Raw genomic sequence first — 26,304 nt, 5'->3', positions numbered from 1 at the left:
ATGTCAACGTTGAACTCTAACGCTTGCAATGTCAAATTCAACAAAGAGGCGATGCATAAATTTCATTACAAGTTTGAATGACACTGCTACAATCTTAGGAGAAAGGTATGTGTTTTTTATTCGTCAGATGGTTGATGGAACAAAATTCCCTTAACTTAAGTTCAAGGATCCTTAAGTTTAAGGTTTGTCTTTATTCTTCTAAATGCCTGTGGAGGCTGTTGGGATTTTACTTATTTTTTTGTGGTTAGGAGGCATTTGAAACGAGGACATCTCATTGATGCTTTGATAGAATTGAAACCCTAGAATCTTGGTTGCTTGCTATAGATTCCACTATTCCAGGGTATTGAAGGTTTTTAGGGTTATGAACTACATTTTTTTTTTTAACTTTGAATTTTTTGAAGCCCTCGTCTGTGGCATCTCCATTTCTGGGGCTTTTCGATTTTTTTGGTGTATGTGTAATTTTTTTCTTAGATATGTAATTGTGGAAGATGTTTTGGAAACTGTAAAACCTCCATGGACTATTTTTTGTGGCATTCATTTAATTTCAATTTTCTTTTATTTTAATTTTAGTTGACTTCTTCTACCTTTTTTGGTGTGGCTGGGGCTGGTGCATAACTTCGTACAATATCTCAGCTTTACTACGAGGCTACCTTTGGCAAACACATGTCACTAAGGCCTCTCAATTTTATCAAATTCATTCAGGAGGTTTACTTGGCATCATCCTCATATAAGATATTAGTAGAATATTATCATGGGGAGTGAGCCCAAATCCTAGGCCTTTTACCTAGCACCATCCTCATAAAGGACTATTACCTTTGGCTAAGAGATGTTGTTGAGGTGTATCAGTTTCATCAAAGTAACCTATGCCTTTTACCTGGGCATGTCCTCATAAAATACTGCTAAGCTATTAGCATTGGAAAGTGAGGACTATCAAACAACTATCATTATCATGGGAGTGGTGGCTCAGTTGTTCATACAAGTTATTATCAAATAGTTGTATGTATTATATAAATAACAGATTTAATAGTTTCGAAACAACAAAGGAAGAAGCAAGATCTAAAATGTGGCTTGAAATATAACCATCCTACATCATGTACATTTAACTTTCTTAAACATCCTAATCAATCATACCTGATCAGAAAGATCACTTGCTACAAATTCATACAGTCCATGGCTATAATGTGTTTACCATCCTCTATTTCTTTTCAAAATCAACAAGAAAAAAATATTTTCCACCTCTATTAGAGACCATACTCACTATTTTTGAGTCTAGAGAAACAACTCGGAAACCATATGGGAGCAAAGGAGCATCATATGAAAATGATGAATCAACTAGAGAAAAAGCAAGTTGTGCAAAAGCTCCAACATCCTTTTCGCCAATTCCATTGCATGCCTATCAAATCATGAAAATAAATAAATAAAATAAATATTATTTATAGCAACATGTAACCTTTTTTTAAATGATTTAGCAGGAAATTGGACATAATAACTGCAACAAAACCATATTTCTTTAGAGTACAACTTCCTCTTGTGTAAGATCATGCCCCTCCAACTTGACAGTCTCGAAGAACTATTGGTACAATGACTCCAATATTAAAATATATAGCTAATTCTATAAAACATTTAACCAAAATACTTGGTTATGGAATCATTTCACAGTCTATGAATGTTCTCCAAACAAAAATTAACTTTTTGAACACAATAACTTTCACCCTCCACACTGAACAATATGGCCTATGGTGGGCATGAATTGGCATCTCCAAAGAAACTAATTTGTGATATAGGATGTTTAAAAGGACTTGTCTTTAAGGTGGACACAAAATATATATAATTGGACAAATCTTCCCATTTTGAATGATTTTCCCACAAGAACAAGATAAATAGTGTTGGGGATATAATCTTCCCACTCAATAAGTTAGAAATTGACTTCATTATTTGGAAATAAAAAAAACCTCAGTTCAAAACATTCATTATGCACTGTATAAGCACCACAAACATGACAAAAGTCTCTCAAAAGAAATATTTGAACCTTAATTTCCCTCAAATTATATTGAATATGTAAAGTATATATTTTGACAACATGAGCATTTAACCTATAATAGCATATTTTCATTTGCGCACAAAATTCCAAAACCAAGAGGTGAAATCCCTTCAACAGATGAAATCTTAGAACACATCTTACTTGGAGATGTGTTTATGCTAACGGTCTTCTTGCATTCCATTAGTACCCATCAATGTTGATCCATCATATGAGAATCCATTTATGGCCTCAATGAAACTCCTACATTGATTAACAACATCCCCTCAGCAATAATAGGCAACAATGCCAATTATGAAGAAAATGTTAAACTTCTTGATTGAAATGTCTCTTGTTCATTCTCTTGCTCAATATTCTCCTTGTAGATAGACGCCTATTGCCCAGATATTTTTCCCCTGAAACATCCTTTTATATTTGGAATAGACTCTTTAGTGCCTAATCAAAGGAAACTACATTAGAAACTTAGATGGGCCATGAGGTGCCTAGTCATTATATAAAATAAAATACAGATAAATTGCATTAGATGACTTTACCATTATTGTCATGATCTAGGAAATTATTATAGATGATTCAAACAATGGGAACAATATGACATGGACAATATATGGATGCATCATGATAAGCATAGGAATAAGAAAGAAAAGGGGTGAAGGAAAGGCTACGTATACTGGGCATCTTAGTAGATCATCATGGAAAATGCTACACTACCTCCAAATCCATATGATCTACAATATTAACAACTGAGCCACCTAGAGAAGCAAGAACCATCTCTTAACCCTATCCCTCCAAAAATCCTCTTCCTTTCTCAATGACCCATCATCACCCTGTTACCTTTTATAATGTCATGTTTAACAATTTTAAAAGCTATGTTCACTTTATTATTTAAATACCTCCCCACATTGTAATTAATAGACATGAATGATATGGTTCCTTATTCTCATTGGGCCAAAGGTTCGATTATTTGTAGTTGTGGTCATGGTGGGTTGGTTTATATGAGTTCTTGAGCGATATATATGTTCACCCACTTGATTCAATAGGAATGTTCTTGTAAATTTTCTATATCTGTAATGATAATTAAATACTAGACTAAAGGGTTTCCAGAGTCAGTCAGGTTGTGGGGGGGACAAACCTTAGGGTTGGGAATCAAAGGGACCTGCTTGTCCTTGAAACTACCTGCCTGTCCCCTCTGGAGTATATAAAACCGCTTGTTATCTAACTTTCCAACTTTCACATGAACGAAGCATATTGACTTGCATTGAATTCATTCACATTTGAATTGTATTATGGAATTTTCATATTTATTGCCATGATTCAAGCAAATCTAGTAATTATGGTTAAAACAACTTATGGTTCACTTTTATCTACAACTAAATAAATTTGCACTCCCAACCCATTTTGGAGTTCAAACATGTTGAAAAACCACAAGAAATGAACATGGAAGTACACAAGTTGTCTTGAACCAACTTTCACTAAAGTTCCTAATAAAGTTATCCCATTGATTTTCTTATAATTAAATTTCTAAGCTATAGAATTTCAAAAAAAGGATGAGAATGTGTGATTTTTCTCTAATGAAGATGCGTACAGAGTCAATGGATGATATGGTTGAGATATCTTTATAAGGGGGCCATTAAATACACATCTACAAGAGGAAACACAAGGGCACTAACCATGCATCTACAAGGGAAAACACAAGGCCACTTCCCCTGCATCTACAAGGGAAAACACAAGGAAGGAAATCAGGAAACAAGTAGCCTCATCATTTAAAGTGATAAATTATCAACATGTTCTCTTGCCATATATGAGTATCACGATGTTGACACTATCACTCATACTATGGATGTTGTTGGAGATGAAACTATTACTGAATGGGGACATGCTCCAAATGGTTTGGATGTCCCATTTCTCATGTCAAGCTCATTTATTCCCATTTGTGCTTCCTAGTTTCTTTCTCATTTGAGTGTCTTAGTATCTATGCTTATGTATATGCCAACGGTGTTTGTTATGTCATCCCTCATGTATACGTTAATAAAATTTGTTATACCATCCCTTATGTGGGACTCATTTGTGCTTATTAGTGTCTATGTGCCAATGGCCTTTGTTATGCCACCCCTCATGTATAGGCTATTGGCCTTTGTTATGCCATCCCTCATGTGGGGCTCATTTGTGCTTATTAGTGTCTATGGTCATGTATGGCTAATGGCCTTAAGTTTATTATTTTTATTTTCTTACTAAATGTATTTTATCTATTTTTTATACAACACTTAATTTCTTGGGTTGTTTCGATAAGCACATAAGCCCAATTTGAGGTTGTGTTTACTTGGAAATATATTGTTTTTACTAGTTATTTGCACCATGTCCTGTAATACTATCAAAACATACATCAACTCATGACTATCAGAACTAAATGTGATTGTCATATGTTATGTTTATGTGTGTTTTAAAATTTTAAAAGAGTTGGGAGCTCTTTGGTGCTCAGACATATTGGATGTTTTCAAAACAAGAGCCATATGACCAAACATAGGTCCACTCAGATGATATTGTGTTATATAGAATGAAAATTATTCCTTTGTGCATTCATTATTTATCTCAATAGTTACAGGTTTCTTAGAGTATAATCCTTTCTTTATGCACTTAAATTGTATCCATAAATGAATAATAATTTGATAATTAATATCAACAAACACATGGTTAGTACTTAATTCATAGTTTACTTTTAGCATGCGTCACCTCATTCTCTATTTTTTGAGTTAAATGGGGTTTAAAATTCCTACTCTCACTCTAAGATGCTTCTGATCCACAATTCTATTATACCTGTAGGCACTAGTTGCATTAGAATCAAAGTTAGAAGTATGTGCAACAGTCAAAATTTTGCACTATTGATTGTGTAGTTTTGAAAATAAATGAACAATTTCAATATGTGGAGCTCCATAGGGAATACCTTGAAATATACCATTATTTTCATTTCCATTTGGAATGACCATTCGAGACTCTGAATTAATTGTATTGGGATTAAAGGCTAATTCATCTCAGAGCTACATCACATGATCAATCACCACACACTCACATTATATTTTGAGGTTACCATTGAAATCATAACCAGGTTGAAATACTCTTCCAAACAAAGAATTAAGTTGCTTCAAACACCTAGTGTCACATGCAACAGTTGGTGGCATATGTTGAAGGATTAAGAACAAAAAAACATGTGAACTAGATTGTAAGGATAGATGGAAGAGATTGGTCTAGATGGATAGATGAAATGAAGTAATCGTTGTCTACTTACACTTTCTCACAACAAAAGCACCTGTCAACATAAATACGTGAGTGTATAAATTTATACTCTGATATGAAATACCTGTTATCGATTTAAATTTTATACTTGATAGGGCATGCCTATTGTTGTTCCTTAAGAAACCAATTTCCAGGCTATGGGGAAATTGTGCTTAATACATTAACAAATATTTTTTACTGTCACTTATTGTTTGTTGTATTATCAAATGAAGGACTTGGAAAACTTGGTCTTTAAACTCTTAATACATGTATGACCAGAACATCTCAGAATTCCATTTGTTGCTAAATATAAATGATGAATGAAGAAAACTTGAAGGAAAAGTTAAGGATAATATGCTGATCTTTCACAGAAACTATTATCCATCACTTAGAGGAATTATGGAAATGAAAACTGAATCATAGACAATATGCTGCATAACACAAGAACTGCTATCTGTGACTTAGGGAGAAGTTAAAGATAATATTCTGATCTTTCATAGAAACTACTATATGTAACTTATAAAGGAAATGAGGACTTCAAGTATAGGAGTGCTCTTTTAAGGAAGTTTAACTTTATCTACATAAGCAAATAAAGACATGCACCTTCATTACTATACTTGACAAAGAAGAAAACATAGCATGACACATGATACAAAAGCTTACAAAATTATATGCAACAACGCATGGAAACTTCCGATTCTTTCATTAATCAACGATGATATCAGGAATACAGTTGCCTAGTCTCCGGGTCCTCCAAAGTTCAAACCCTTTCTTAGTAAAATTTCCTCTTTTTATACATTGTGGAATAGTTGTTGATTTCTGAAACTGCCCAAATTATCTAAATTCTTCTCTAACTATATGAAGTAAAAACTATTACAAAATTTTACAGAGGGTAAAATACACCTCAAAGAACATGAAATAACAAAAACATAACTGGATTTAGAAGGGAATGATAACTAATGGCTTGCTCTGTGGATTCACTGCCAAATTCCTCTGGTAATGCCCTCATGATGCTTAATTCACTTTAGCCATAATAAAATACATTTAGTTTGTGTAATCATGGCTTACATGGGCATTTTGATTGGCAAAAATGCCAAGAAATATATCGGATTTTCTTCCTCTTAAGCTTTGGCTCTAACCCTGATTTTCCGCATTACACAGCGAAATTAACATGAACTTCTTATTAATCCAAAATTCAAAAGAGTAAATCTTTCTTTATAAACCTTTCAAATCTGCCCATTCAATGCTCCGTTGACTTCCATCGCAAATTGCAATTGGCTCGAAAATCTCTATAAAACTTAACTTATGCACCCGGCCACAATAACCATGAAAATATTGCAATTATGCATAAAAATTTTATAATGAAAATATATGATAAAACATGCTTTTCCACTTCCAATACGGGCTCAACACAATTCCTAAGGTATACTTCCCGCCAATCCATCTCGACCGTTGATCTACGCTTTTCAGATTGGGCAGTTTGTAAAGGTTTCGGTGGGACATAAGCCCAAACAATACCCGCCCGAAATGGGCAGTTTCCTCTCTCCACCCAGTTGCTACGTGTTGAATGATGAGTGGGATCGGGTGATCTCCACTAAAACCACTTACAATTTTCATTCCACCCAAAATCCTGCCTTATAGCTCGAAATTTTGTCTTTTAATACTCCTTGCGGACCTGCCAAGGCTTTTAATTAATATATATATGCTTTAAAGTCTGACCTTTCTATTATAATACTTTATAATAGAAATTCATATAAAATAGTGTAAACAACAAATATATGTGAATATCAATACAAATCGCGATAAGGTGGATGTGCTGACTTATAAAATATAGCACATAACCTTATCGGGACCGAAATCCAATCGCCCATCGCAATCGACGCTTTCCATATATATATTTAATATGTTGTGCGATACGACGGACCCGCCACAATTACAAAACATAATATATATCGTTTCGGGTCTATTATCGCAAATCACGATCAGTGGAACCCATATGTATGTATATAAAGGACATTCAATACAGAGGACCTGCTGAACTTTTAAACATGCTGTATATATTATTTCGGGTCCGGCCCACCCATATCGCAATCGGCAGAGTCATATACATGTAATATAAGTGCTTTACGTTGTTTCAGACTCACCATCATTATAAAATATGGCATATATAGTTTCCAGTCCAGTGTTAAATTTTTAACACTTGTTCCTTTGTTTTCCTTTTTAAATCTGATATATTTCACGATTGCTTTTATATTTTGATTTCCAAGATACTTGCCTTATCTTTTTGTTCAAAATATTTTTCAAGTGATTTTGAATGAAATAATGAATGAAACAAACAACAAAATACATGTTACAACATCTGGCTCCACCTGGGGATAGTGCTTTTGCCACAGAAGCACTAAGAACCGCAGATTAGTGCATTCACCTCGGGCATGGAGTCATATATTGCTTTGCGTAAATTGAAATACTATGGGATTTGTACAATGATTTCACTCTGGTATTCACAATGAAATGATGCTTATTCTTTAGAACTGGAAGTAGTGCTTTAAGTATTGCCCATTTACAGGTAGCTGTAGATTTTTCCCATCAAGATTCTCAAGAATGAAGGTATTATTGGATCTCACTTCAGAAATTCTAAAAGGACCATACCAGAGAGGATCAAACTTCCCATGTTTACCCTTATCTTATCTTCTAGTATCCCATCTCAATACTAAGTCTCCAACTTTAAAATTGATTTCTTTGGCTTTTCTGTCAAAAATATTTTTCATCTTGGATTGATACATAATCAAGTTGCCTCTTACCTTGTCCATGTTCTTGCTTAGCTCCACCACTTTGTTCATTCTTCTTACCAAAGCATTTGGTTCTTATTTCGCCTCTTGAATAATTTCAATCACTGGCTTTACAAGCTGACTTGAAAATAGAGCCTGAGTTCCATATACTAATCCAAAAGGTGATTTCCCTGTAGATCTTCTTGTATTTACTCTAGCAGCCCATAGAGAAAACTTTATCTTAGAATCCCAATCTCTTTGATTTTTTGCAATGGTTTTCTTAAGGATCTTCATCAAAGTTTTTTTAGTAGACTCAGCTAATCCATTTCCCTAAGGATGGTAAGCTATTGAATGAGACAAAATAACATTATACTTGTGACAAAAATTAATGAACTTACTTGAGTTGAAGACTTGAGCATTGTCTGTTATAATTTTAATGGGGCATCCAAATTTGCTGAAAATATTTTCTTCAAGGAACTTCATTACTATCTGATCATTTGCTCTCTTAGTAGGAATTGCCTCTGCCCATTTGGTGAAGTAATCATTTGCTGTGAGAACCCACCTATGTTATCTGCTTGAAGGTGGATTGATTTCTCCAACAAAGTCCAATCCCCATTACCTAAATGGATCCTCTATGAAAACTGGAATCAAAGGTAAAGGAGCTAATCTCTTCTTCTCAGCAAAGAGCTGACACTTCTGACAACTTCTAACAAACTTATATGTATCACCAAATAAAGTAGGCCAATAAAATCCTGCCTGAAGGATCTTATGTGCAATTACTTTCCAACTGTAATGTCCTCCACAAAACTCCTCATGATAATCTTTGATTGTTTCTGTAAATTCATCATCTGTTAAACATAGCAATAGAATTCTAGCAAGATCATTCTAGTACAATCTGCCTTCCACAATTACATATGGTTGTGCCTTGATCTTTAGTGCCCTATACTTTGTTCTATCTAAGGATTGAGTACAAGAAAGAAAGCACAAATAATGAATTATATGCTTATACCATTCTGAACACAAAAATTTATACCTAATCTTCATACCTCGATCTTTCTCTTCTTCACTTTCTTCAGCTACTTTTTCATCCGCATGTGACAACAAGTTAATTCCCAATGCCTGAAAGTTTGATTCTATCAACATTTGTGCCAATCCTTGTCCTTTTACCAACTTTGTAGGTTTTATATCCAAATCATATTCTTGGATCATGGCAATCCTCTTTCTTCTTTTGCCTTCTACATCTCTTTGTATTAACAGATCTTTCACTGCAGCATTTGGCACATAAGTAATGATTTGGGACTGCAACACATAAGTTATAAAATCTTTCAGGGCTTTTACCAAGGCATACACTTGTTTCTCAAGAATATTATATTTCAGCTCAGAATCCCTAAGAATCTTACTAAAGAATGCAACTGGATGCTCTCTCTCTTCATCATTCTTCTACAGTAAGACAACAGCTATTGAACTTGATGAGGAAAATGAGAAAATTTGGAAAGGCTTCTGGTAATCAGGGCTGATTAATATTGGAGCTACCTGTAATGCCTCTTTAATCCTGGAAAATGATTCTCTAGCTTATTTGGTCCAATTCACTTCATTCTCCTTCTTTAGCATATCAATGATTTCTTTCAGGATTCTTGCATAGTTGGATAAAAATCTTCTCAGGAAGTTTATCTTTCCTAGAAACTTTTGAATATCCTTTTGACTCCTGGGCAATGGTATTTTCTGCATAGCTTGTACTCTGGCTGGATCTATTTTCACTCCTTCTCTGGAAACAATGTGTCCCAATAGTTTTCCTTCTTCTAGAGCAAAAATGGATTTCTTGGGATTTAAGGAAAGTACAAATCTTATACATTTATCAAAATTCCTCTTCAAATGATCCAAATGTTCTTCATCCGACTTTGAGAAAATAGTAATATCGTCCAAATATATAACTACAAACTTATTTCCAACAAAATCAATGTCCATAGCCCTTTGAAATGTAGCACCTACATTCAGCAATCCGAAAGGCATTCTGGCATACATAAATGTTCCCCAGGGGGTTGTGAACGATGTTTTCTTCTGATCCTCCTTATCCACAGCCACCTAGTTATAACTAGAAAATCCATCTAGCATTGACATTCTAAAAGAACCCATTACCTTCTGTAGCACATGATCCATCTTAGGCAATGGATAGTTATCTTTCAAAGAAGCCCTGTTGAGATTTCTGAAGTCCACACACAACCTTATTTCTCCATTTTTCTTTATCACATGTACTAGATTAGCCACCCAATCAGAATACCTGAGTGGGACTATGATTTTAGCATCAAGCAACTTCTTGACCTCCTTTTCAATTGATGGTAGAAGCAGAGGATTTATCTGCCTAAGCTTCTGTTTGTAGGGTTTAACCCCCTCCTTCAATGGAATATTATGCTCAATAATATTCACATCACAGGTTTTAATATCTTCATAGGACCATGCAAAGACATCAACATAACTCTTGAAAAGTTTAATATATCTTTCTTGGAAATTAGGTGAAACTCCAGCATATAATTTGACTAACCTGGGATTCTCCTGAGTTCTAATGTTGTGGTCCTGAATATGTTCATCCTATGAAATTTTCCTTGAGTCCACAGCCACATCATTTGAATTAAAAATCCTTTCAAGAGGAACAAGTCCCTTTGGCGGAATATTATCTTTTAATTGAAAGATTTTCTGATTTGCTATTGAATCTTTTAAACCACTGGCTCCTGCAATTTCTGTTGTCTTTTCTTCGTCCTGATCAATTTCTGTGGCCTGGAACTCTTCAACCATAGTCAAAAACTCCTTAATCTGCTGGTCACCTTTAAAAACTTGATAGTTCTTAACATTATTAGGAATCGAAGGTGTCTGTCTCATTTTTACCTCATATCTTAATCTTGGATTAATAGGAGGCTTGAAAGTGCTAGTAGCCACAACCAATGAACCTGCCAATCTATTCTCATCTATTGGGATGAATTGAATGTTAAAAGCTTCAAAGAAATTTTCAATCAAATCCCATACCTCATTTTTGTATGCCCGGAGCCTAGGATGCTTTATTTGGCAGTGATCTTTTATCTACTTAATAGTTAACTCTGAATCTCCAAAAGCAAAAATTAACTTGACTCCCATCTGTTTCGCTGTTTGTAGAGCAATAATCAAGGACTCATATTTTGCCACATTGTTAGTTGCCTCGAACTCTAATTTGAAAGAAAAAGGGAACAGATTACCTCCAGGTGCAATTAGAAGAAAACCAGCACCTATTCCTTCCTTCGAATAAGCTCCGTCAAAGAAAAATTTCCACACTTCTTCTGTTTGCAGCTCTATAATTACATTGGTTGAAGCAAGATGCTTCTTATTATCTTTGGCCAGCTCTGCATTATCATGCAGTTTGAAACAGGAAAAATCATCCTTCTCCTGACTATATACAGGTGAATTTCTTGCTCCGTTTTTTGTAATTTTCTTTACAAACCTAGTTTCTCTATACAATCTCCTTTCCTCCCCACCAAAAAATGGTATAACAACATATGTAAAATCTAGTTTCAAAACAACTCCCAATTTAGCCCCCCAGGACCTAGATAGAAGCATTCCAAATCTAGCAGGGATATCTGCTACTACAACATCCATGACCAAGCTTCTAGCAGGAATTTGGGCTAGTGACACTTCCAGATCCTTAATAACCCCAGACACTTGACCTTGTTTCAATCAAAAGAATACAAATCACTGTAAGGTTTGGTCACTTGTAGATTTAATTGCTTCATCACTGATAGAGGCATAAGATTATGTGAAGCTCCCGAATCAAATATATAATTATGTAGGAGGAAATCATGAACCAATAGGGAAATATAAAAAGGAGGTATTGAAGAATCTACTTCCTCTACATGTGGACCAAAAACCACTACTAGTTTATCTTCCTGCAGATTTACAGTGTCACTCTCATTTTCTTTAAAATTAATAAACTCAGCAATCTCCTTTTGATAAGTAGGTGTTTTTTCAATTCTGTAAAGGGAAGTTGTATTCTTATCTTTTCCAAATCCTTCGTAAGATTAAACAAGTGACCCTGTTTAGCAATCTTTTCATTCTCATCTTCACCTTTCTTTATGACTGGAATTATTTGAGGAATTGAAACAAGTTTCTCCAAAGGAATTTTTCCAGTTTGATCTTGAGAAGACTCACCTTGAAGTATCTGTGTCTGGCCATTTGAATTTTGCTGTTGCTTTCCTTTATTTACTTGTTTTGCAAGCTGAGATTCTTGTGGAGTCGCCTTTGGTGAGGAAGTTGAAACTTGCTACTCATTTTCATTTTCTTGATTTCTTGATCTTTTCCTAGATCTCAGATCATATTTCTTATGTAGTTCAGCCTGCATAAAATCGGAGAATTGTTTCCAATATTCATCAATTTCATTTCCATCATTAATAGCATCTGATTCATCATACACATTCTCTTCTCCTTCAATGCCAAGTTCATCTTCATCAACTGCATATAATGTAGAAATTTGATCTTCAGGTTGTTCTTCACTAGGATCTGCTTCTATATATAAAGGTGCTTGAATTTGATTTTGATCTTTTCTTTCCTTTTGCAAAATTTGCAAAGGTTGTCTTCTAAATTGGGGATTAAAGTTCTTATTATACTGTGTTTGTCTCTAAGAGTTCTTATTCTCTAACTCTAACCTATTTAACTTATCTGACATAGTTGTAATTACATTACACATATCCTCCAATGATTGACTTTGAGAGGATTCTATCTTTGCCTTTCCCTTGTCTTGGGTAGGTTGTGCTTCTGGTGCTTTTCCTGTAGCCACCAGATTCACTTCTATCTCTAAAGCATTTGTTTGGATTTGATCAAGGGTTGGAGCTCTTATTTCCCTTAATGTGAATCCAAAATTTCATTCAAAAGCCCCTGCAAAAGTCATTTTTGCACCAGCAAGAGGAGGTTTAATCTCTGCTGGGAGACTATTGTACAATTTGTTAAATCTTCTGAAAAATTCAGCCACAGTTTCATCAGACTTCTTCTTTATGGCATTAAACTCTGTTAATGAATATCCATGGTATTTTTTTTCTCCCCATCTCTGAATAAACACATGTTCCATCTCTTCCCAAGAAGGAATGGTATTATTGGGAAGTCCTTTGAACCATTTCCTTGCTTCTCCATCCAGGGACCGAACAAAAAGTCTTAGAACAACATCTAAATGTTCAACATTTAGGCTTTCTACAAAATTACAAAATACTACTACATGATTCTTTGCTGTCTATTCATCTTCTCCTGAGAAACGTGGAAGAGTTTTAAGGTAATCCTGTGGCATTTGATTGAAAGGTTGTGGTAGTTGAAGAGGTGCATACCTATTCACTAAGAATGCTGGTGCTGCCATGTTTACTAAACTTTGATTACCACCAGATGTGGAACTTGATTGAGAGGTAAATGGAATGTGCAAAGGAGGTAATGTGGTTATTGGTTGAGGTTGAATAATTACAACAGGTAAATGAAAAGTAATAGACTCAAAGGATTGGTCTTGACAGCCAGGTTCTTGAAATGAAGATGATGAAAAAGATGATTCTTTATGAGATGAATGTTCAAGTGAATTTCTGCTTGATGCAGACAATGTAGGAATTGGTGTAATTGGAATCTTAGACCTTTCAACCCTCTTAGAAAATAGCCTTTTAGGATCTGAAAAAGCTTGAACTTTCTTTTGTGAAGTGTCTGATCTTGTATGGGGCCTTCTTGAAGCTATATTTTTTTCTTTGATTCAAAATAGCCAGATATTTCCTCCTCACTAAAAAACTAGAGGAAACTATTGAAACCCAAGGAAAAACCTTCTTATCTTCTTTCCCCAGCAACGATGCCAATTAATGTTGTTCCTTAAGAAACCAATTTCTTGGCTGTGGGGAAATTGTGCTTAAGATATTAATAAATATTGTTTATTGTCACTTATTGTTTGTTGTGTTATCAAATGAAGGACCTGGAAAACTTGGCCTTTAAACTCTTAATACATGTATGAACAGAACATCTCAGAATGCCATTTGTTGCTAAAGATAAGTGATGAATGAAGAAAACTTGAAGGAAAAGTTAAGGATAATATGCTGATCTTTCACAGAAACTATTATCCGTCACTTAGAGGAATTATGGAAATGAGAACTGAATCATAGACAATATGCTGCTTAACACAAGAACTATTATCTGTGACTTAGGGAGAAGTTAAAGATAATATTCTGATCTTTCATAGAAACTACTATCTGTAACTTATAAAGGAAATGAGGACTTCAAGTATAGGAGTGTTCTTTTAAGGAAGTTTAAATTTATCTACATAAGAAAATAAAGACCTGCAGCTTCATTACTATACTTGAAAAGAAGAAAACATAGCATGACACATGACAGAGAAGCTTACAAAATTATATGCAACAACTCATGGAAACTTTTGGTTCTTTCATTAATCAACGATGATATCAGGAATACAGTTGCCTAGTCTTCGAGTTGTCTAAAGTTCGAAACCTTTCTTAGTAAAATTTCCTCTTTTTATACATTGTGGAACAGTTGTTGATTTTTGAAACTGCCCAAATTATCTAACTGCTTCTCTAACTATATGAAGTAAAAACTATTACAGAATTTTACAGAGGGTTAAAGACACCTCAAAGAAGATGAAATAACAAAAACATAACTGTATTTAGAAGGGAATGATAACTGTTGGCTTGCTCTGTTGATTTGCTGCCAAATTCCTTTGCTAATGCCCTCATGATGCTTAATTCACTTTAGCCGTAATAAAATACATTTAGTCTGTGTAATCATGGCTTACATGGGCTTTCTGATTGGCCAAAATGCTAAGAAATATATCGGATTGTCTTCCTCTTAAGCTTTGGCTCTAACCTTGATTTTCCGCATTACACAGTGAAATTAACACAAACTTCTGATTAATTCGGAATTCAAAAGAGTAAATATTTCTTGATAAACCTTTCAAATTTGCCCATTCAACGCTCCATTGATTTCCATCACAAATCGCAATTGGCCCGAAAATCTCTGTAAAACTTAACTTATGCATATGGTCGCATTAGCTATGAAAATATTGGAATTATGCATAAAACTTTTATAATGAAAATATATGATAAAACATGATTTTCCGCTTCCAATACGGGCTGAACACAATTCCCAAGGTGTTATAGACATTTTTGTGCCTTACAGCATGAAGCATGAAATGTCAATAATCTAAGGGATCCAAAGTCCCTAAACATGTTGTTCCTACCCCTAGAGGAACAAGGTCAGCAAACCACAGCACTGAATATCAGTTCTCCACCTGAAAACACTCAGAAACAAGCTAATTCTGGATCATGTCAACTGCTCCACTGTGCATCTGCGCTGAATGTCAACTGCTCCACTGTGTACCTGCGCTGAATGTCAACTACAAAGAAGGCTACCTGCGCTGGGCGAGTTTGGCCAAGTGGCACAGTCATTCCTCAAGGTGTCAATGCCCAGGAAGCTTCCAAAATGACACTTGGATCAGAGAATTCGACTGGTGATGAGTAAGAGGGTCTAGATCTCCAAGTGGAAGCAAGAACCTCCAAGTGGACTCAAGAACTGAAGAATAACTGAAGTGGGAGAGGACACTAGTCAGCTTCATGCCAGCCTCAAGCTGACTCATCCTTTCTCCAAAACTCCTATATATAGAGCTCTCTCATGAGGTCTAAGGAGGCTGGAATCTTGTGAATGTAAGGAAATGCTGTTGGTTTGAGTATAGAACTATTGGGTGATTTGCTTGAAGGAGGTGAAGAGGAGATTTCTTTCTGCTGGGAGGTGATGCTGGATTGGGCCTCTTATGGTTGTATCACTTCCTGAACTTTACTTCTTCCATTAATAAAGCATTTGAGGTTCTTCTATATGCATGTGTTTCAATGGTGTATTGTCATACTTGTGTATTTGATTTATTCTAATCCTTGAATCAATTATGAATGTATGCTTCTTGTAGTTTCCCTCTCTTGCCATTTTGCAGGATCTTGGTGTAGCTGGGCCAGTGAAAGAGCAAGGAGTTGGGAGCAAGCAGCAAAGAGAGAAGATTGGATCAATCATTAGCGGAAGACATCGGTTAGTGGATCTCTTTCTCCCCTCTCTTACATCTCATAAAGAAGTAACCTTGAATAGCTTTGCTTTGATTGTTGCTGAGGTACTATCACCCTTAGAGTGGGATAGGGTCATTCCGTATTGGATACTTTTCCCAACAACAAATTGGCGACTCCGCTGGGGATCGTATCTTGTTGGTTGTTTGTGTTTTTGCTATTCATTTCATAAACACAGGGAGTACCGAATCGAACTGCATTTGGATCTTTCAAATGCAAAGTAGAGGGCAGCTACTCTAGCTCAGTTTCTGGGCATGTTTATGATTTGAAGAGCTGATCCACAAGGACTCTGAACAGCTCTTAGTGATAGCTTTTCATCCTCCTTTTCATCCCTTAGTGTGTACTTGATTGATAGCTTCTGATTTGGCCAAAAACTGTGAATTTTTGAGCAATCTGTGACCCGGAAACTGAGAGAAAGGAAAGTTTATCTCTTCAGTGCAGGCACTGTGAAGGCAATCTGCATTTCAGCGCAGATCCCGAAGGGGCTACCTGCGCTGAATGTCAAACTGACAGTGTACCACCTGCGCTGAACCAGTTTTGCCTAGTGCTACTGGGGTTCCCTGCTGTTTATTGCCATGTTTTCATCCTTGTTTTGCAGCCTGTTATCAATCAATGTACCTATCTGAAACCAACTTTCCTTGCCACTATTCCGCCTCGGTTGTATAAAGAAAAGTGTGTTTGTTCTTTGTGTATTTCTTATATCATTTGCAGTTTCCCATAACGAAAGTGAACTAGTCTTGATGTGGCCTCTTAGATCTAGACCTGTGATAAAGTGTCATTTTGATCTTAAGAGTTAGTTTGTTTGTTGTTCATAGATGATTGAGCTTTTGCTTTCGTCATATGGTTTGAATTTATATATTTCTAGTGTCGAAACAAGTAAATCTTAAGGTGTCTTTTGATTTTGGACAAGCTTGTTTGCTTTCACTTGAAATTGAATTCAAAGTTATACAACAGCTTTCTTTTTGTATTACATCAACATTAAGAAAGAGAAAAGAAATACCTGCATTGTGCATGTGCATTTTGACAGTTTGCATGTTGATTTAGGAAAAAGTGCATTAGTGTGTGCTCTATGATCTGTGTGAAAAGAAGATGTCTTTCTTTTCCCTCAGTAGTTAAGATTTTCAAAGTTGAAAGATTGAAAAGCTTGCTTATCATCTTAGACTGCATTTAGGAGTGTTATCATACATCTCGTGGTGATCCATAAAGGCAAACTGCTAAACAAGATCAACCTTAAAATAAATTGAATTTACATAACAACGCATTGAAACATAACGCAAACACATAGAGGTCTAAGCTAGAGACGTGTTCCGGCGTCGTTAAACGTGATATCTTAGCATTGAGTGGTTGGGTGATTCCTCCACGGTGAAGCGATAAGTATCAATACGGACTTGTGCTCCCACGTACCATCGCGTATATATTGGGAGACCCCTATAGGAACAAAGCCTTTATCCATAGGAAACCGTGTCGGCCGCCCTACTGATCGCAATGCAGTGAACACAGCATTCACGAAGATCGACCACCCGTACCGTAAAACGTATTCTGTGGTTTTGTGAGAGGTTTGGCACACCCTCTGCCTAGATCTCAAGAGCAGTTTCTTTTGGCCTTTTTCAAACTCTATAACTGAAAAAGTCCATCCGAGCATTTGTCACTTCGGGCTCGTTAAAACATCGAAGGAGACTAGAGTCATCTTTAGCTTTTTCTCGACTCTTAAAAAGTGAAAAAGCAAGTTGTGTCTAAAGCGTCGTTATAAATTTTTTTTTAAAACGGAACATAATCACCTCCTATTCCTGCGTTGATCTGTAGGTTGAGAACATGGAACGCCCCAACCAAGGAATTCCACATGATGGAAATCCTAGTCCTTTCTCCTCTTGGGGAGAAGTTGGTGCGCCCCACATGGCCACATTGTCGCTTCCAGGACTGACAATTGGCCTGCCAATTTGGCTATTCTCAACCAATGTAGTTCAGAACACCATGGTTCCTGAACAGTCGAGTCAACAGTTAGATCAGTCTAGAGCTGCCCACCAGCCTTCTACTTCCTATAACTCTTCCTCCAATCCTTCATCTTCGCAAGGTAGAACCGGCAAAAGCCAAGCTCCCATGGAGAAGAAGGAGAAGAAGAAGAGAGAGAAGAAGAAGAAGGAGCCTAAGGCGACTGGGGGCAAGCAAAAGACATCTGACAAAAATCCACACACAGCACAGACCGGGCCTAAATCGCCATGTGTCATATGTAGAGGAGACCACTTCCATAGAGATTGTCCCTGTATTCCCCGGATACTAAGGGACTGGTCCCCTCATTTGCACAATTCGAGAGCATCAACCTCTGATAGCCATGTTGAATGCTTACCGTCAACCAGCGAAAGTGAAGGTTCAAGACAAAGAGGGGGAGCAAGATCCCCCTGCAGACTGTGTGAAGGCGATCACGCCATCCACCGTTGTCCATTCTTAGACGAAGCGAAGAGAGTTTTGGAAGATCGCCCGGTTTCACCGTTGAGACTTCCTCCTTGATACAAAAAACTCGTGCCAAGTCCTTCGTTGGTTGAAAATACAGCTGGCCCGCTCAAGTGGTCAGCTGAAGCGTCAGTCATTGAAAATGAACCTACTGAATCCAGACCAGACGAAAGTCTAAAGGTCGAAACGGCAGTTGACCCGGTTCTGCCTTCAGAGGTTTCATCTTCAAATGACACCGTCAATGAAGATTCATCTTCAAATGACACCCTCACTGAAGAGAATAAGGATGACACCATCCAGATTCTTTTCATCAACACCGACTCTGATGAGCATCAGGGCAATGCGCCCATTCCTTTATCGCAGGAAGGAACATCGTCAGGGTCATATCCGGCCGTGTATTCGGCCCCACCACCAAGCAACCTGGTTGTGTCCTTTGATTGGAACCAACTAGGCAGACCCCGGTTGCCAGCCAGTATACCATTCAGAATCATAGTCCAAATTTATAGAATGGTAATGGCTGGCACTATCATTGATGAAGGGGCATCTATGAGTATCCTTTCCTCTGTTGCTTGGAAAGCACTGGGTTCCCCGGCGCTTTTACCTGAGATAAGAAATCTCTCGGGTTTCGATAAAGGAACCAGTCGACCATTAGGGATCCTCCCCAATGTACCTGTTACATTGAAAGGGAAGACCGTTCAAATGAACGTGATGGTCATTCAAGGACCCTTGGATTATAACCTACTCCTTGGACGAGACTATATATATTGCATGGGAGCAATAGTCTCCTCACTCTTTAGAGTAATGTGTTTTCCACACGAAGGAAGGATGGTCAAGCTCGTAGACCAACTTTCATTCCCGGGATCACGCATCGCAAATAGTCAAATACCAACCCTGAATGGTCTATTCAATCAAGAAATGTCTCCACCCCCAGTCCTCCTTCCCGATGAGTGTGAGTGATTCAGAAAGATGGGACTGGAACCCAGGGGGCATGCATCCTGGTCTGCTTCGGGCAGAAGAAACCTTGGGTATAAGGTAGAATTTCCGCGGGAGAATATGACTAGTCCGTACCCCGTCCGAAAGAAGGAAGAGGGGTTGTTCTGGAACAAGATTCTTTTGTCAAGGTTACTTGTTTGACAAAGGTCATTCACCATTGTCTACTTCGGTAGACAGTGCCGAGGAAATGTTTTCGTTTGAAGAAGTTAACAAAACAATCTTTGGGTAACCAGAAAGAGGCAAGCCTCACCCTTTAAAACAAATGTTTTGATGGATAAGTAGGGGCAGCCTTGAAATTGTACTTTATACCTGGGGGCATGCAAACCTTTTGGAGTGCAAGCCAAGAGCGGTTATTTATCTGTTTTTTGGATTAGTCGTTTCCTAACTTGCATAAAGAAAGGAGGTGGGGCAAAGGTCAAAATTTGCCAAATTAGGAGCATAGCTTCGTGAGATAAAGCTCCATAAAAAATAGCTATCTCACAGGAGACATTCTTATCTTATGACTGGTATATTCGAGCAGTTTTACCGCGGAATTTATGCTCGTTAAAAAATAGAAAAGCGAGATCCGAGCAGTTTTAGCACATAGTTCATGCTCGTTAAAAAATAAACATAAGATTGAGCAGTGTTTTTGGTGCATTCAAGCTCGTTAAATAAAAAAAAATGAACCTATCCCGGTAAATAACCGTTATGATCGTAAATTTATTAGCCATAAAAAGCCTTGGTCGTGTTTTGCACCTGCCACCTCCATTCCATTTGGCCGATCGTTCACCTTCATATGATTGTTTACCCATTTTGAGGAACAGCTGCGAAGAGTGATTTCACCTAGCCATCCTTGTGACACTGCCGTGATTGGAAAATTCCAACCTGTACCTGGAATCTGCTGCTATCCCTGTTTATCACTCGTTCCTCAAAAGACGAGTCTTCTTTGAGCTCTTTTCATCTGACTCATAAAATATGAAAAGTTTGCCGAGTTTTGGCCTTCCAGCTCGTTAAAATGACCGGAAGAGCTATCCCTCCTCTAGATTTTAATCTTTTTGGACCTGAGGGATTATTGCACAAAAGGGTCGAGCGCTTGTTTTATTCGGCTCGTTAAAATTATCGAAAACTCATCCCTTCTGTATTGTTTTATACTTTTTCGGACTTAAGGGATTAGATGACGAAAAAGGAATTTTGGAGTTAACTTTCTGTACCTTTTCAGACTCTCTAAAAATGAAAAGGACTAAGTTTTCCTTGTCGTTAGACTCGTTAAAATGATTAAATAGCGACAAACTTGTCTTTAGACGAGAACGAGTTTCCCTATCGCTAAGCTCGTTAAAACATAGCGATGGGCTTGCCCGAAGGGCAGGTTATAGAACAAGCATATGTTATCCTCCTCAAGCTTGACAAAAATAAAGAGGTACTGGTCAGAAATGACTGGGGAAAAATTGGGAGAACCTCAAAGCTTTAATGGTAGCAAGTCGCTCTTGAACATGACACTTTTCCTCCGTATCACATCGGGTTGGGTTGTTTCATTCACTGGTTTCATCACCATGGTCTTCGCCAAACCATCCACATTTGGGGGTAATGCTACTGATCCATCACATCAGTGTCGTTATATGTTCAAGAGATGTTGTTCAGAAAGAGTCAACCGTGTCCCATCCACTACCATACATTATCCTTCATCCATCCATGATCGCCACCCTGAATCATATTTCACAGATTGTTTTCACCTCCACTAAAATCATTAGCTCCGTTCTGTGTCACTGATGTGGGATTCATTAAGGCCCTCCTTTGACGGATCGCTTCTTGTCGACTTCAGCTCATTATCCAAGAAGTTGAATTAGGAACACCCCCTCAGTACTTTGAAGCTTGCATGCCTCAATGGCAATTTTCTCACTTCCGGCGACAGGTATACATCAATGACCTTCGACCAGAAGATTTTGCGTGGTGTTCGATGCCAAGTCCTATATTCACACCACGTGAATTGTACTGCAGTACCTTGAGGGTCATTATCATTATCGGTGATTCCTCTCGCGCTTGTTAACGGTTTACATCATTGACCGGTAATCAAGCGATGTCTTTCCATGTTCGACTTCAGCGCAATTCTCACATGGATCGACTTGTACTTAGAGTGAAGATCAAACGAGTTTGAAGACCCCGGATCTAGTTTCATCCATCCGGGCTGCGATATATATTCAGGAAATATAAAGACATTTGATATGTACATCATTGCAGCAGATGATCATCCTACTCAAAGGATGATAATTTCAGCAGAGAATTATCAGTCTACTATCAGATGATCGTCTGTTCTATGTACCAAAATGAATTTATAAAGCTGAGCATGGGAATGCCCGCCTCAGCTAGATCATGAAAGCAGAATGAAAAATAATGTATTGTATTGTATTGTATTACAGGTCACCTCTCAGCGATTGAATGAACTTCGGATCCTCCTGATAAAGCATTTCACCCGATAAACAACCTCATACTTTAGGGGGCAACTGTTATAGACATTTTTGTGCCTTACAGCATGAAGCATGAAATTTCAATAATCTAAGGGATCCAAAGTCCCTAAACATGTTGTTCCTACCCCTAGAGGAACAAGGTCAGCAAACCACAACACTGAATATCAGTTCTCCACCTGAAAACACTCAGAAACAAGCTAATTTTGGATCATGTCAACTGCTCCACTGTGCATCTGCACTGAATGTCAATTGCTCCACTGTGTACCTGCGCTAAATGTCAACTGCAAAGAAGGCTACCTGCGCTGGGCGAGTTTGGCCAAGTGGCACAGTCATTCCTCAAGGTGTCAATGCCCAGGAAGCTTCCAAAATGACACTTGGATTAGAGAATTCAACTGGTGATGAGTAAGAGGGTCTAGATCTCCAAGTGGAAGCAAGAACCTCCAAGTGGACTCAAGAACTGAAGAATAACTGAAGTGGGAGAGGACACTAGTCAGCTTCATGCCAGCCTCAAGCTGACTCATCCTTTCTCCAAAACTCCTATATATAGAGCTCTCTCATGAGGTCTAAGGAGGCTGGAATCTTGTGAATGTAAGGAAGTGCTGTTGGTTTGAGTATAGAACTATTGGGTGATTTGCTTGAAGGAGGTGAAGAGGAGATTTCTTTCTGCTGGGAGGTGATGCTGGATTGGGCCTCTTATGGTTGTATCACTTCCTGAACTTTACTTCTTCCATTAATAAAGCATTTGAGGTTCTTCTATATGCATGTGTTTCAATGGTGTATTGTCATACTTGTGTATTTGATTTATTCTAATCCTTGAATCAATTATGAATGTATGCTTCTTGTAGTTTTCCTCTCTTGCCATTTTGCAGGATCTTGGTGTAGCTGGGCCAGTGAAAGAGCAAGGAGTTGGGAGCAAGCAGCAAAGAGAGAAGATTGGATCAATCATTAGCGGAAGACATCGGTTAGTGGATCTCTTTCTCCCCTCTCTTACATCTCATAAAGAAGTAATCTTGAATAGCTTTTCTTTGATTGTTGCTGAGGTACTATCACCCTTAGAGTGGGATAGGGTCATTCTGTATTGGATACTTTTCCCAACAACACAAGGCATACTTCCCGCCAATCCATCTCCACCGTTGATCTACGCTTTTTAGATCGAACAGTTTGTAAAGGTTTCGGGTAGGACATAAGCCCAGAGAATACCTGCCCAAAATCCTGCCTTATAGCTCGAAATTTTGTCTTTTAATATGCCTTGCAGACCTACCGGGGCTTTTAATTAATATATATATGCTTTAAAGTCTGGCCTTTCTATTATAATGCTTTATAATACAAATTCATATAAAAAAGCGTAAACAACAAATATATATGAATACCAATAGACATCGCGATAAGGCAGATGCGCTGACTTATAAAATATAGCACATAACCTTATCGGGTTCGGAATCTAATCACTCATTGCAATCGACGCTTTCCATATATATATATATATATATATATATATATATATATATATATATATATATATATATATATATATATATATATAATATGTTGTGTGATACGATGGACCTGCCGCAATTACAAAACATAATATATATCGTTTCAAGTCCGTCATCGCAAATCGCGATCGACGGAACCCATATGCATGTATATAAAGGAATTTCAATACAGTGGACCCGCCAAACTTTTAAACACGTTGTATATACTATTTCGGGTCCGACCCACCCATATCATAATTGGCGGAGTCATATACATGTAATATAAGCACTTTACATTGTTTCGGACTTGCCATCATTATAAAATATGGCATATATATTGTCGGGTCCGATGTTAAAGTTTTAACACTTTTTCCTTTGTAAAATCCGATATATTTCTCCATTTCTTTTATATTTTGATTTCCAAGATACTTGCCTTATCTTTTTTTTCAAAATAGTTTTCAAGTGATTTTGAATGAAATAATGAATGAAACAAACAACAAAATACATGTTACAACACCTGTTATATATTTAAATTTTAAATTCCCTTTTCCTATTGAAAATTGATTGGGAATTATAAACCTTTCATTCATTACATAGCCACAAGTCAAATTTATTATTATTTTTCTTTTTTCTTGTCCTTATTGCTTATATGATAAATTTCAGATTTTAGGCTTTTGTGATTTTTATCTTGTTGTAAATGGTTTTCTGAATCCATTGCATATTATGAGAAGTTGTATATCAACGTTTCGAACCAACAACAATGGTTCATCTTCAGGATGCCTTATATTTTTCCCTCTTTATCTTTGTGACTATTTCTAGCTTAGATTTGTTAATATTTTTAGAAGATGTAGGAGGCACTCCTATCATACCACAAGTTTATGGTTTACCAAGCCTACGTTGTGTTTGTTCCAAAGCATACCATGTTTCTTACTAGTTCCAGTAGTAATCTCTCTAATATTCCCACATGCAAAGTTTCAATTTTTGTTATTCAAACGACTGCACTGGGCTCTCAAATGTATCCCTACCATTAGTGGCTCTTTTACTAGTCAACATTGTCTAATTATCAATTGTTATAATATTTATTACATAGAAAAGAACAATGCTTAAAAGAATCCACAATGGTGATGAATCTTACTACTTGTTGTGAGACATAGCGTTTTGAATCATTTATTCGATGATTTTCTGTGTTTAATGCATTTTGATTTTTTTTCATTGGAGCATACAATTGAATCTCTACCACTTACATCAAAATTGCATTTTTCCTGAATGGGTAGTGTTTTTAATATTTATATTTCTTTTATGTTAATTCAAAGTTACATCATCTTTGATTTTCAATTTCTCTCTTGTAACGTGATATTCTTTGATATTTTCCTATTTTTCACCTATACATTTTAATTTTGAAATGATTAATCAATTCTATTGTTACAATATGATTGTAAACAATCTTAATTTCTTATGTCTGGATAATTAGGTTGTTGGTGTTCCTGGAGAGACAAAAGCCTTATTTCAAGATGGATAACAAGCATTCGTTGAGGAATAGAAGAGGCTGGAAAGCAACTAGATGTTGTATAAGTGAAAGAATACATAAGTATCAAGGCACATGCTCAAAATCTTAATCCAAAGGCTCACATTCTATGTGCTTATGAAATGCCATATTCTCGAAGCGTTGGCAATACTGTCATTGAGCCACTACTAGAATTTACAACAAGAATTTCATCTTTTCATAGCAAATCTTTGTCTTCTTTGAATGAAGATAAATAAGAAGAATCTAAAGGTAGTGAACAATGGGAGGAGGTCGAGACCTATGACATGGTTATTGTAGCAACTGAATCTATGAAGAGTTTGGATTTTAGTGAATCAAGTTTAGGAAATGTTGGAGGTAATTTTGAGTTGATAGAAGAGAATTTAGAGTGGGATGCCAGTTGCTACTTCATATATGATTTCATAGCAGGTGGGACCATTGAGAGTTGTGTAGATCATATGCACAAGATGCATGGATTTTTTTATTCTTGATGTTAAATATTTGAAATATCTCTATGGATTACTAAGCTATCTTGGCTTCAAGGTATTTCAAAAGAAAAAATATATAATTTTTTGTTTCTTTTTCAAGTTTCCATTACACATTTTGGCAGAATATAAAAAATTATTAAAATTGAGTGCTCTTTTCTCTACCATCACAGGTGACCAATAATATTTTCTGTTTGTATAACAATGAGAAATTAAAACCATTTCTAACACTAGAAGTTGTTAGGAAGCATATGATTTCTAAAAACCACTCCAAATGACACTACAGAGATGGAGATGAAGAAGAAGATAGTGAGTTAGATGACTTTTATGACTACAACAATAGGTCTGTGGTTTCTTTTATGTTGTAATTGGTTGATTTCACAGGCTGTTTTCTAGATTTTCAATTTCTTGTCTTTGATGTCAAAGGACATCATTACTGATTGCATGGTTATTTATTATTTATCATATGGTTTGGAACTGATTTTTGTTTCTCGATAGTTATGTGGACGAAAGTGGGATGTAAATAGTTCCTACATAAGAAAATATCAATGTAAATATTGAACTTAGCATTGGAGGGGCTAAACTGGTAATCCAAAGAAATTATGAAAAGGGAACAACATGCAAGATGCTTGGTTCTCGTGAATTGTAGGTATGTATCTTGAAGCATGAATGTTTTAGATGATTGTCTAGTCAAATGTGCACTAATGTCATTGCTCATATATTTCTTTATCAAATCACTTATATGCAATATTAGATAATGATTTATGAATATTG

General features: G+C 36.6%; 1 pseudogene; it reads left to right on the top strand.

The window, feature by feature from the left end:
* Nucleotides 1-26,179, top strand: LOC149231012 (cytoplasmic 60S subunit biogenesis factor REI1 homolog 1-like; annotated as a pseudogene).
* Nucleotides 26,180-26,304: the final 125 nt, after the last annotated feature.

Source organism: Pinus tabuliformis, chromosome J (assembly GCF_031772625.1).
Source record: "Pinus tabuliformis cultivar Carrire ecotype Pingquan chromosome J, CPIR1, whole genome shotgun sequence".
NCBI lineage: Eukaryota > Viridiplantae > Streptophyta > Pinopsida > Pinales > Pinaceae > Pinus > Pinus tabuliformis.
The sequence above is the reverse complement of the archived record's forward strand: the minus strand, read 5'-3'. Positions and strand labels throughout refer to the sequence as shown.